Below are 13659 nucleotides of genomic sequence, written 5' to 3'. Positions count from 1 at the left end.
AGGGTTGGTTGAAGAATCTTCCACTAACAATGGCACCCTTTAAGCTCCCACCAGCTTCTGCCTCCTGCCCAAGCAGCTTGTCCAGCCAGCCTCCTGTTTATCCTTCTTGAGATTAATTTACAGACACACATATCCTTCCGCAGCAATCTGATACTTCTTGCCATGTTTTGTCTTGTAAACTTGAATTCTGTTTTGAGTACTCTAGGTTTATGCTTAAATGATAGTGCCTTGATAAAAGAAAAAAAATAAATGTGCTGCATTTTTCCTCCTGTTCCATAATGAGTGTATATATATTAAATATGTTATATCCTTACAAATGTCTGGGTGATATTTACCAGCTGGAATTCGTTTACTTAATGTGTGGGTATTTTGCACTGTGATACTTAATCAAGACATTAACGTAATGGTTGTTGATTTGAGACAAGTTTGAGATCCATTAAAATTAACTGTTGTATGTTTGTCCTTCTGGTGGCTGTGGAAGCTTCATATTTTTTTGGACGTCATTAGGCATCTTAGCTCTTGATTGAAGTACAACTTTTTTTTTTTTTTTTTTCATTTTTATTGAGATTGTTCAGATACCATACAATTATCCAAAGATCCAAAGTGTACAATCACTTGCCCCTGGGTACCTTCATACAGCTGTGCATCCATCACACTTAATTTTTGTTCAATTTTTAGAAACTTTTCATTACTCCAGACAAGAAATAAAGTGAAAGATGAAAAAAAAGAAAAGAAAAGGAAACTCTAATCCTCCCCTATCCCTAACCAACCCCCCCCTCAATTGTTGACTCGTAGTATTGATATAGTACATTTGTTACTGTTTATGAAAAAATGTTGAAATACTACTAACTGTAGTATATAGTTTGTAATAGGTATATAGTTCTTCCCTATATGCCCCTCTTTTATTAACTTCTAATTGTATTGTCATACATTTGTTCTGGTTCATGGAAGTGATTTCTAGTATTTGTACAATTGATCATGGACATTGCCCACCATAGGATTCAGTTTTATACATTCCCATCTTTTGACCTCCAACTTCCCTTCTGGTGACATATATGACTCTGAGCTTCCCCTTTCCACCTCATTCACACACTATTCGGCGCTGTTAGTTATTCTCACATCTTGCTACCAACACCCCTGTTCATTTCCAAACATTTAAGTTCATCCTAATTGAACATTCTGCTCATACTTAAGCAACCACTCCCCATTCTTAAGCCTCGTCCTGTATCTTGGTACCTTATATTTCATGTCTGTGAGTTTACATATTATAATTAGTTCCTATCAGTAAGACCCTGCAATAATTGTCCTAATGTGTCTGGCTTATTTCACTCAGTATATTGCCCTCGAGGTTTTGTCATCAACCCATTTTTTTTTAATATGGTTTTGTTCACTCACCATACATTCCATCCCAAGTAAATAATCGATGGTTTTCTGCATGGTCATACATTTATGTGTTCACCACCTTCACCATTATCTATATAAGAGCATCTACATTTCTTCCACAAGGCAGGAGGGAGAGTCAAAGAAGGTAGAGAGGCAAAAGAAAGAGGGAAAAAAAAAAGACAGCTAGGAAGCAGCAAAAGGAAAAATAACCTTAAATCAAAGTAGAATAAAGAATCAGACAATACCACCAATGTCAAGTGTCTAACATGCCTCCCCTATCCCCCCTCTTATCTGCATTCACCTTGGTATATCACCTTTGTTACATTAAAGGAAGCATAATACAATGATTCTATTAGTTACAGTCTCTAGTTTATGCTGATTGCATCCCTCCCCCAATGCCTCCCCATTTTAACACCTTGCAAGGTTGACATTTGCTTGTTCTCCCTCGTAAAAGAACATATTTGTACATTTTATCACAATTGTTGAATACTCTAGATTTCACCAAGTTACACAGTCCCAGTCTTTGTCTTTCCTCCTTTCTTGTGGTGTCTCACATGCTACCCACCTTCCTCTCTCAACCGTATACATAGTTACCTTTGTTCAGTGTACTTACATTGTTGTGCTACCATCTCCCCAAATTGTGTTCCAAACCACGCACTCCTGTCTTCTATCACCGTGTAGTGCTCCCTTTAGTATTTCCTGTAGGACAGGTGTCTTGTTCACAAAGTCTCTCATTGTCTGTCAGAAAATATTTTGAGCTCTCCCTCATATTCAAAGGACAGCTTTGCTGGATACAGAATTCTTGGTTGGCGGTTTTTCTCTTTCAGTATCTTAAATATATCATACCACTTCTTTCTTGCCTCCATGGTTTCTGCTGAGAGATCCGCACATAGTCTTATTAAGCTTCCTTTGTATGTGATGGATCACTTTTCTCTTGCTGCTTTCAGGATTCTCTCTTTGTCTTTGACATTTAATAATCTGATTATTTAGTGTCTTGGCGTAGGTCTATTCATATCTCTTCTGTTTGGAGTACGCTGCGCTTCTTGGATCTGTAATTTTATGTCTTTCATAAGAGATGGGAAATTTTCATTTATTATTTCCTCTATTATTGCTTCTGCCCCCTTTCCCTTCTCTTCTCCTTCTGGGACACCAGTGATACGTACATTATTGTACTTTGTTTCATCCTTGAGTTTCTGGAGACGTTGCTCATATTTTTTCATTCTTTTCTCCATCTGCTCCTTTGCGTGTAGGCTTTCAGGTGTTTTGTTCTCCAGTTCTTGAGTGTTTTCTTCTGCCTCTTGAGATCTGCTGTTGTATGTTTCCATTATGTCTTTCATCTCTTGTGTTGTGCCTTTCATTTCCATAGATTCTACTAGTTGTTTTTTTGAACTTTTGATTTCTGCCATATACATGCCCAGTGCTTCCTTTACAGCCTCTATCTCTTTTGCAATATCTTCTCTAAACTTTTTGATTTGATTTAGCATTAGTTGTTTAAATTCCTGTATCTCAGTTGAAGGGTACGTTTGTTCCTTTGACTGGGCCATAACTTTGTTTTTCTTAGTGTAGGTTGCAATTTTCTGTTGTCTAGGCATGGTTTCCTTGGTTATCCAAATCAGGCTTTCCCAGACCAGAACAGGCTCAGGTCCCAGAGGGAAGAAATATTCAGTATCTGGTTTCCCTGCGGGTGTGTCTTAGAAAATTGCTCCACCCTTTGATGCCTCGGGTCACTGTGCTTTTCTGCCCAGCAGGTGATGCCTGTTAGCCTATAATTCTTGACTGGTGTGAGGAGGTATGGCCGTGTTCCCCCAGGCTCTGGGGTCTGGTTCTGAATGGAAAGGGCCCCACCCCTTTCCTCCTAGAGAAGACAGAGCCCCCAGGTGGAGGTCATTAGCATTTCAGTGGTCTCCCTCTCTGCTTGTGCTGTCTCCACCCTTCCCCAAGTCACAGCCCTGGAAACTGAAAATGACTGGGGCTTTCTCCACTGAGCCAAAAAAGAAACAGATAGTCCCCTTCAGACCCAGTCCAAGGCGACCCTCCAGCTCTCCCAGGTCAGTCGTCACCCAAAGCCTCTGTCTGTTTTTTTGGAGATGTGTACCTGTAGTGAGCAGTTCACACTCGCTACTTAAAACCCCAGGTGGAGCTCAGCTGAGCTATATTCGCTTGCTGGGAGAGAGCTTCTCTCTGGCACCACGAGGCTTTGCAGCTCGGGCTATGGGGGAGGGGGTCCCACGACTTGGTTCCGCAGGTTTTACTTACAGATTTTATGCTGTGTTCTCAGGCATTCCTCCCAATTCAGGTTGGTGTATGATGAGTGGATGGTCTCGTTTGTCCCCCTGCAGTTATTCTGGATTATTTACTAGTTGTTTCTGGTTTTTTGTAGTTGTTCCAGGGGGACTACTTAGCTTCCACTCTTCTCTATGCCGCCATCTTGCCCCTCTCTCAAAGTACAACTTTAATGTTATACAAATTTTCACATTTTGCCAACACTGATATGCTCTATTCATGCAACATTCTGCTGGATTTATTTATTCCATTCATAATTAACTTTTGTTACAAATCTAACTGATGGAGGAGCTTCTGGGTATTTAGGTCCACGTTCTACTTTCAGGCTATATATTCTGTTTCTGTAATTTGTCCCTGTGGCCCAGTTATCATGCCTGTCCACCTTGTAAGTGTCATATCTTGATCATCTTCAGGGCTGTAGCTAACAGTACCATTGCCTGCTCCTTTTTGTCCTTCTTCGAGATATTCCAACAAGTGAAAATTACAGGGAACTTTAACTCCTGTGAAGACCACCATTTTTTTCCTGCAGCCTAATGCAACTTCAAAGTCTTTATTCTTTGATATTAGCAGCTCATCTCTTGATATATAATGAAATTAGGGGCAAACTCTAACCAAAGCATTCTCAGGAGAACTGAATTTTTGGATCATCAAAATTAGCCCCTTGAAAAGAATTTTTCAGTGAGGTAATAATATTCTTGAGTTAGTTTCTGGGAATAATTTAAATTAATCTGACTCTGAGCCCTTGAGTCCGAGGGCTGGTAAATGCGATGGGCTTAGCACATAGCCCGAGGTAGAAAATGGAATATGTTCAGTATTCTTAGAGAGCTTGTGTTTAATTCCTTTGATGTCTGAATGTATTGGCTTATAATTATTTGGTAAGGGATGTGAGAAACATTAGATTGATTGTGGTTTTATGTAAAGTGCTTAGCAAAGTACCTGTTTCCTAGGAAAGGCGTAATGAATGTTGATTTCCTTCCCTGCCTCCTTGCCCCTTCTTGTATAAAGAATGATATAATACTGTGTAGGTTTGCCAGAAATTCCATTATTAATACTTTTTTTTCCCCCGTCAGATGTTTTTTGCAAGTACATGATGACCAATGAATATATAGTTTATTCTTGAATAGTCCCATTTTGACTGTAGACATTTGTGTTTTTTTTCAAAGAATATAAACATAAAGTATTAGAATATGGAAGTCTGATAGCTATTAACTTGACAGTTTTAACATGAAAGCATTCTACAGATCTCCTGAAGCTCTATATCATTGAAGAGTGAAATTTTCACTCCCAGTTTTACATGTTCCTTGCTAATGATAATGTTGATTATTTTTACTTGATAACAGATACAGGAATTCCTTTGCAAGTATGAGAAGGGATATCACAAAAAATGCCAATAAGTTTAAGTAATCAGAAGTGTGTAAGAATGCATAAAAGGTTTGTTTAGACTTCAAGTCAGAAGCTATAGTGATAAAGCTATTTGACTCCAACTTAAAACTTAACCAAACTGCTAACACTTTGGGAATTGCTCTGGTCTACAGTGGGTTCAAATTGAAACTGTGAGGGGGTGGGAAAGCTGATGCAAGTGTGCTGCCTACCTTGGGTGGGTAATCCAGCTCCAAAGTAACTGTTTCATTCCCCAAGGACTCCCCAAGGGCTCCATCTCCGTTCTGAGGCTCCAGAGTCTCCTGGAGCCAGCTCTTAGCCACTTAAATACATCAGGAAAAAGTTGGTCTCTGCCTAGAAAATGATCACTCATGTAATGAAACCATTATCTGAAGATTAATTTGCATATATAGATTATGGTAACATTTAGGTTAGGTTCTCTTCTACTTAATTAGTTCCTTAAATTTGAAAGTCTGCTCTAAGTGATTTCTGTCCTGAGAACGATACCTATGTTATTAGCGTTTTGCAGGAAAGGGTTAGAGCAGCGATCTCTCAGGATGGCACGTGTGGGGGAAGACAGGAATTTGAGCTTGCCAGTGCTGGCTGCCTCACTGACATATTGTCTGACCTTGAACAACACATTTTTTACTTATTATTCAGTGTGCTCTTTTAGAGGTATGCATACCAACGTATAATGCTGATAATTTTTGATTATGTAACATTTGTAAAGCGATTAACCATCCTTGAATAACATCTGAAAAGGTAACATTACTTTGTAAAAAACAGAAAGAATGTCATCTTGAAGTAACTGTTCATTATGACATACTCTTTTCTTCATTAAGTTCTATATTGCTTCACAAATTGTAGGTAAAAAATTAAAAATTTAAGCAAGCCATTGCTTGAATAATTAATATGAAATTAACTTGGAACTACAATGTAATTGTAAAACTGAAAAAAGAGGATACAGAATTGGAATAGGGAAAGGAAAGGGGGAAATTTTTATCTGGAATAGCCAGTACCTGACTATAATAGAGAAAAAAGTTAGAGTACACATGTATTTAATTTTTGACATGGAAGATAATTTTTTAAAAGATTACAGCCGTAAGAAACTGCTAACAATTACAACTAAAAAATAGTTTAAATGGTTTTGCAAGTGATTGTGATTACAAAGCCTGGTTCCTCAATTTATTTTCCTGGCTTGATTGCCTGCAGATTTAAAATATGGACCTAATTTTTGCATGTTTCTCAAGCTTTCTTCATTGTTCTGAAATGCTGCAGAAAGTATACTACTCGAAGCATGCTTTTATCCTTTGAATCATTGTCATAGTCATGTTGAAGTACAAGAACACATAACTCAGTAATGTGAGATGTGTGTTAAATTTAGCATGGGGCAATTTTATCCTTGGCATACACATAAAAAGCTAGATTTTTACAGATTAATGCCTAACAAGTTTTTTAAAAGATCATGCATTTTAAATATCTACTGATGGCTCATGGAAAACTTTGTAACATATTTAGATACAGTTCGGTTGATAATATCTTTTGTTTTACTCACATTCCCTGTTTCTTATTAATACAGGGTTTTATTTAAAAACAGGTTCATTTTTTCTTAAAGGTGAATTCTAGCTTAATTCAAAATTGGACGAAGCTCAAAGGTATTTATTGGTATGTGCCGAATCCACCCACTAAAAGATTATTTGGAGGCATTTTTCACACAAATGTTTTTCTGTTAACCTTTTAAAAAGTTTTGTTTATCCCTTGTGAAATAAGCTGGTTTTTCTAGTTTCATTAGAGATGACCCAAGATAAATACTTTTGGGTTGGGATAGAGTTTTTATTGACCTTTTCAGGATCAAATTTTTTTGTCACTTTTGTGTCATATCCATTTATTATTGAACTCTATACATCCTGACACCAGTAGGCTAACTCATCCCAGTGACATGATATTGGATAGACTGCATTCTTGTTTCCCCACATGCTGTATACTGTAATTAGATTTTTTTCTCTCTTTTCTCTTTTTCTCTCTCGCTCTCCCTCTCTCCCTCCCTCCCTCCCTCTCTCCCTCTCTCCCTCTCCCCCTCTCCCCCTCTCCCTCTTCCTCTACCTCTCCCTCTCCTTCTCCCTCCCTCTCTATCCTTTTCTTTGGGTGGATGAGAGTTGTATTTTGAAGGTAATAGATTAATAGATTCTTTCTTTGGGAGAGTTCCCTGAACAATTCCTTTTCGGGGCTTCCATAAAAGGAATCACTTTGTAATGAGACAATTAAATTAGGTGATGCCAGTGGGGTTTAAATATAAACCTGGATGATCCAACTTGATTATTTAGTCATAAATACTATGTTAAAAAGGTAAGCATGTAGCTGGCTTGTAGCAGTCTATTTTAAAAGGATTGGCAGGTGTTAGGGATTAAATCACGCCCCCCACAAAAGGCATGTTCAGGTCCCAGTCTCTGGTCCTGTGGGTGTGAACCCATTTGTAAATAGGACCTTTGAGGACATTTAGTTAAGGTGCACTCAGATTGAATGAGGGTGGGCCTTAATCCCAGATGGCTGAAGTTCTTACAAGCAAAAGAAATTGAAATTGGACATGAAAGGAGACGCCATGGGAGAGCAGGAAGCCAGAAGTCCACGGAACCTGTAAGAGAGAGGAGAGGATGTAGCTGTGTGATGAAAACACCAAAGAGCCCCAGCGATCGCTGACAGCCAGCCCCAGAGGGCCGCAGTTTTCTAGGACAGCACATCACCTTGCTGATGCCTTGGTTGGAATTCTCCTGGCCTCAAGCGTGAGCCAATAAATTGCCATTGTTTAAGCCAACAAATATGGTATTTTAAAAGCAGCTAGTAACTAAAGCAGTGAGTTTCTTAGACCCAGGCAGTCAGTATCTGAATCGCTAGTTGCTTTTGAATAACATCAGGCCCCATACATAGGGGACTCCTTATCTGGAGCATTCGGGGGCAACAGGACAGACACATCCTCGTTTCTGTTGCTCTTGCACTTGGTGAGCTGCAGGTGGGAGTGCTGCCTCCCCCTGGAGCAGAGGAGAAAATACCCAGTGTTCCAGGAAGACACGCTCTCCCTTTCATGTTGGTGGCTGTTGATCTGCCGAAGAGAGGAGACGCTATGGCCTTTTTCATCACTTTGGCAAAGATTCTCCTTTCTTGCCCACTGAACCCAGGAAAATGAAAGACATTGTTAAGCTTGCTTCTGTTTTATGAGTATCAGTTGAGTTTGTGTTTACAGGCCCATTCATTTAAAGGAAGAAGAATCTGAAATTAGAAAATAAGTCTTTAGATTAGCACAAACAGCATATATTTCTGAAATATTCTCAGGAAAAAATTAATGAGTTTAAATTTTCATGATTTTAAAAACTTGTTTTACTCATATTTTTACACAAAAATAGATTCCAGATACATGTTTTATAAAAAAGGAAATCATATAAGGAATTTAAGGTATAGTAATTGATCTTAGGATGGGAGTGTTTTTAAGCATAAGAGCAAAGGATGGTACCATAAAGGAAAAAGATAAACTTAGAAACATAAAAGCTAAAAACAAATTCAGGGAGCAACATAAGAAAATAAAAAGGCAAATGACAAACAGAAATCATAAGTTGCAACATATATAGGAACAGCTTAAATATATACAAAGAATACATATAGATTAATAATGACTAAAAGGCAGACAAATGAAAAATAGAAAAATAGAAAATGGCCAAAGGACTTAAGGAAACATTTAAAAATAACAGATAATAAATAATGAAAAAGTGCTCAGCAATCAGAGCAGAGCAGACTGAAAATAAATATTGTGCAATTTTTAACCCGTAAAAATTGGCAAGGATTTAATAATGAGGACTTCAACTGTTGGGGAAACAGGCACTCACATACTGCTGGTAGGATTGTGAATTAACACTGCCTTTCTGAAGAGAATTAGCAGTAACCATCCAAAGCGTAGGCTATTTCTTGCTAAAGCTTCATTAGTAGGTATGGAAAAATAGAAGAAAATATGTTTCCATAATAAACATATAATGGTTTTATATCAGAATGAAATCAAATGCATTTAAATCACTCACAGATACACAAATTTTGGCCTGAGTTGTACAATCTGTCTGAATTTAAACATAAATATTGCATATTAAATAGCTAGGGAAGCAGAATAATATATTTGGTAAAGTTTATTAGGAAACCTTTTATAACTTTTTTTTTTAAACTAGAAAAGAAAGAAAATATGAAGTTTTCCAAAGTCTGAATGAAATTTAAATTTCTAAACCAGAGATATTCCCTCTGAAATTTGGAATACATGCCCCTTATTCTAAGAGTGCTATAGGGACTGAAAGGTGTTTGAAATTAGTATTTTCAAAACTAAGAAAAAGAACTTAGCGATAACACATAGATGAAAGTCTCTCAGAGATCGAAAGTTGAAGTATTATTCAGAACTTAATGGATTTTCTGTTATAAGAGAAATGGTAAAATAAGCATAAGGGGAAAATAAGGGTAATGTTCATTACTCATTCATCAACTTGCTTAGAGAGGAATTTTATATAGTCTCAAAGTGTATTACAATTTGCCAAGAAATCTTAAAATGTGTTGCTATTTTTAAAGAGAAAAATTAGTAATACTTGATAGCTAAAGTATTTAACAAATATAATTTATGAAATGTGATTTAAGAACTAGAGCTAGAACCTTACCAACACAGCTGCCTTCCCCTTTCATGTGCCATTGCCTACCACGCCATCCCGTCCCCAAGATAACTTTCTAGGCACCTGCCTCACCCTTTATGCCTTGTAGTTTCATCAAATAAGTTTAGGTCCTTCAACAGTGTATGTTTACTTTTGCTTTCTTTTTTGACTCTAAAAAAAATAGTACCATACTGTGTGTCATCTTTGGGAACTTTTTCCCCCACTCAGCATTATGGTTCCAAGATTAATTTATTTGTTACCTGTGGTATTTCATGCAATATGTAAATAATCCATAACCCATTCTCCTCCTGATGCACATCTGGGTTATTTTCAGGTTGTTGCTATTACAAACAATATTACTGTCAACATTTTTAAATATAGCTCCTGCTGCACATGTAGAAGAGTTTCTGGGAACACACATAAGAGTAGAATTTATGAATTTTAGTGTATGTGTAAGTTCAAATTTACAAGAAATGCTAGTTGTTTTGCAGTGGGAGAGGCACAGTTTCTGGTTCTCCAAACTGCAAGCAATAGAGATCTTTGATCACTTTTCTTGTCTTTGATTTTGTTCTTGATAATGAATTTAATTGAAGTTTAGTTCAAATTCCACTATACCATTACTCTTGTTTCTTTTTCTCTTCTATTTTTACTTAGCTTATTAAATGGTTAAAAATAAAAAAATGCAAAAAAGACGAAAAGTCTACCCCTACTTTTGTCCCCATTAGTACATTTTCTTCCCATCTACCAAACAGGTAATTTATATTGGTTAGTTTCTTTTGTTATCATTCCAGAATCTTTTCATACATATACAAATTCAAATATATATTATTTTGTCCCCTAGCATCCCACATGCACTGTTCTACATTTTACTTTTTCACTTAGCAACATGCCCTGAAGAACCTTACATGCAGGGCTTTATTATTACTTAACTAGTCTCTAACTGATGGACATTTAGATTGTGTGCAATATTTTTCTATTATAAATAATCCTGCTGTGTAAAACCTCACACATAAGTCATTTTACATGTGCACTAGTGCATTTGTTAGATAAATTTCTACAGGTGGAATTCATGGGTCAAAGAATATGTGCACTTTTAATTTTGATAGATGTTGCCAGATTACTAGAACTGAGACTTACCAATTTACATTCCTACCAGCAATATATGACATTTCCTGTTTCTCCACAGCTTCTAGTAACACAGTGTGTTATGAAGCTTCTGGATCTTTGCCAATCTGATGGTTGAAATATGGTATTCAGTATAATATTATTGTGCATTTTATTATGAATGGAGATTGAGCATACTTTTTGTGCATTAAAGATCCACATCTGTATTTTCTGTGTCAGTTATATGGTCGTATCTATTAAAATTGGATTGTTATTCTTTTTCTTCGTATTTGGTAGGAGTGTGTTGTGTGTGTGTGTGTGTGTGCACCCTTACAATATAACTTGCAAATATTTTTCTTTCTTTGTTTATGATAGAATTCTGGCAAAGTTTTTATTTTAAAATGAATTTGAATGGCTTTTTTCTTATAGTCTTTTATAATTAGAAATGTAGGCATATTTGATAAAGCCTTCTGTACTCCAAGATTATAAAGTATTCTTTTAAGTTATCTTTTGGTATTTTTTTTTAATCTTTAAATTTTTGATCCATCTGGGATTTGTCCTGGAAGTATGGATCCAACTTTATTCCATACTGGGTTGAGACTTCACTTTTATCATATACTAAGGTTCCTTTTGTACTTGGTTTTACTCTGAACTTTCTTTTGTTTTATGTTAATTTGACTACTTATTCAAACACCAGTTTTCAGTATTGAGTCTTCATCTTGTGTTTCAGTATGAACCAATATTAAATCTCTGTTTGAAACAAATGTGAATGAAGAAGTTCTTGGTCCATGAGTTCTTTGCACATACTACATGGAATACAAGTAATTGAAAAGATAAAACTCCTCTTGACACCAGAAATAAGAAGTGAGGGTGGTCAGTGCATCAATGATAAAGCACTAAAAGAAACAAGAGAGCTGTAGGTTGAATGCTGTTAAGGTTCAGGAAGACTGTGTGTGTAATGGCTGCATCATTCTTCACTATTCAGAAAGTATTTATTGACAATAATTTTTGGAATTATTGTTGATTTCAGTAAAGTTTTTTAAAATTTAAATTGCTTCTTGAAAAGCTAGTCAATCTATAAGATAAATATGGGTTACAACTTCCCACCCTATCCCCCCACCAACTAAAAAAGTTGGGAAAAACACACACACACAAAGAACATGTGTTGTTTGAAAAAAAAAATCAACATTTTTTAATTTATAAAATCACGAGTAGCATAGCATAGTACTTGACATAGTTGGTACTCAGTATTTGAACAAATGAAAGAAATAGAATTTGTTTTCATTTCTCCCCTACTGTATTTTAGTTTATATGCAAGTTAATTAACTCCTCCAAACTTGTTTGAAATAGAATACTAGAAATCTAGATTTCATCTAGACATGTGCTTCTCAGCTTGGTGTTGCTGGACTTGATATGATAATAAGTGGGATTTATGATATTTCAATAACCTAATAGGAATGATATATTCACTCTTAATAGATTTCTTTGCTCGGAAAATAACACAAGGAGTCCTAGGTGTGAAAGGCTGGAGAATGTCTAATCTCTCATTTTACAAAACTGGAAAATTGAGGCTGAGGTGATTTATTATAACTTGCTGGAGGACACTCAGTTAGAAGTAGTGATGTCTTCTGATTCCAAGGTCTGTGCATTTGCCAGTAGAAAACAACATTTATTTCTAGACATGTCACTTTTTTATAATGAATTAAAAAAATAATGTTTTAAAGGAAATTCCACTAAAATTAAATATGCATTTTCTTGAAAGATTATTTTATACATCTTGTACCAGAATCTTTTTTTTTTTAACATTTAGGATGTTTCATAACATGGAATATGTCCAAACTATTGTTCCAGATAGCAGCAGTTTGATATTTGGGTGGATCATATAAAAACACTAAAATGGCTGAGAAAGCATGTGAAATGTTTGTTTTAACTATTATTACATCAATGGAACAACCATCTGCATGGCTTGGTTTTTCTTAAGACTTAAAAAACTGCAGTAATAGTCCATTTTTAAAAACATTCAACAGGCTTTTTGGGGTGATGTTATTCAAGTGTATTGTTTTGTTCCAAGCTCTTCTGCTTTGTGTTAAAATGATTCATAGACTTTTAGAGCTGAAAGAGATTTTAAAGATTCTCTAGTCTAATTCATTTTACAGATAAAGAAAGCAGGGTAAAGAGGCTAGCTGGTGCCAAACTGCAACTTGAACCCAGATAGCTGGGCTCTAGTGCATATTCCACTCTATTATTGTTGTCTTTTGTTTGTTACATTTTGTGCTAATACAAAATATGTCAGACTTTAATTAAAAAAACTTTTTTTGGGGGGGATAATTCACATGTAGATGTAAGAAATAGTACAGAGATACCCTATGTACTCCTTGTCCAGTTTATTAGATGGTAACATCTTGCAAAACTATAGTACAGTATCACAACCGAGATACTGATAAAGTCAAGATACAAAACATTTCCATCACCACAAAGATCCCTCATGTTGCCCTTTTATAACCATATACATTTCACTTCCACCCCAAATCCCCTCCTTAACCCCTGGAAACCACTAATTTGTTCTCCATTTCTATAATTTTGTTATTTCAAGAATGTTGTGTTAAAGGAATCAAATGGTATACAATCTTTTGGGATTGGCTTTTTTCACTCAGTACAATTCTCTGGGAATTCATCCAGGTTGTATCAATAGTTTGGTCTTTTGTATTGCTGAGTAGCATTCCACGGTATGGATGTACCACAGTTTGTTTAACCATTCACCCTTTGAAGGACATCTGGATTGTTTCCAGTTTTGGGCTGTTGTGAATAAAGCTGCTATAAACATTCATATACAGGTTTT

At 36.1% G+C, this 13659-nt stretch overlaps 1 protein-coding gene and 1 pseudogene across 14 annotated transcripts in view; one reads left to right on the top strand and one right to left on the bottom strand.

The window, feature by feature from the left end:
* The window catches only part of STAU2 (staufen double-stranded RNA binding protein 2), a 368399-nt gene that overhangs the window by 199195 nt on the left and 155545 nt on the right, over positions 1–13659 (top strand). The gene's annotated exons all lie outside the window — the stretch shown is intronic.
* Positions 443–4182, bottom strand: LOC119508719 (annotated as a pseudogene).

This window comes from Choloepus didactylus, chromosome 14 (genome assembly GCF_015220235.1).
Source record: "Choloepus didactylus isolate mChoDid1 chromosome 14, mChoDid1.pri, whole genome shotgun sequence".
In the NCBI taxonomy this organism is placed as follows: domain Eukaryota; kingdom Metazoa; phylum Chordata; class Mammalia; order Pilosa; family Megalonychidae; genus Choloepus; species Choloepus didactylus.
This window is presented reverse-complemented; position numbering and strand designations above follow the sequence as displayed.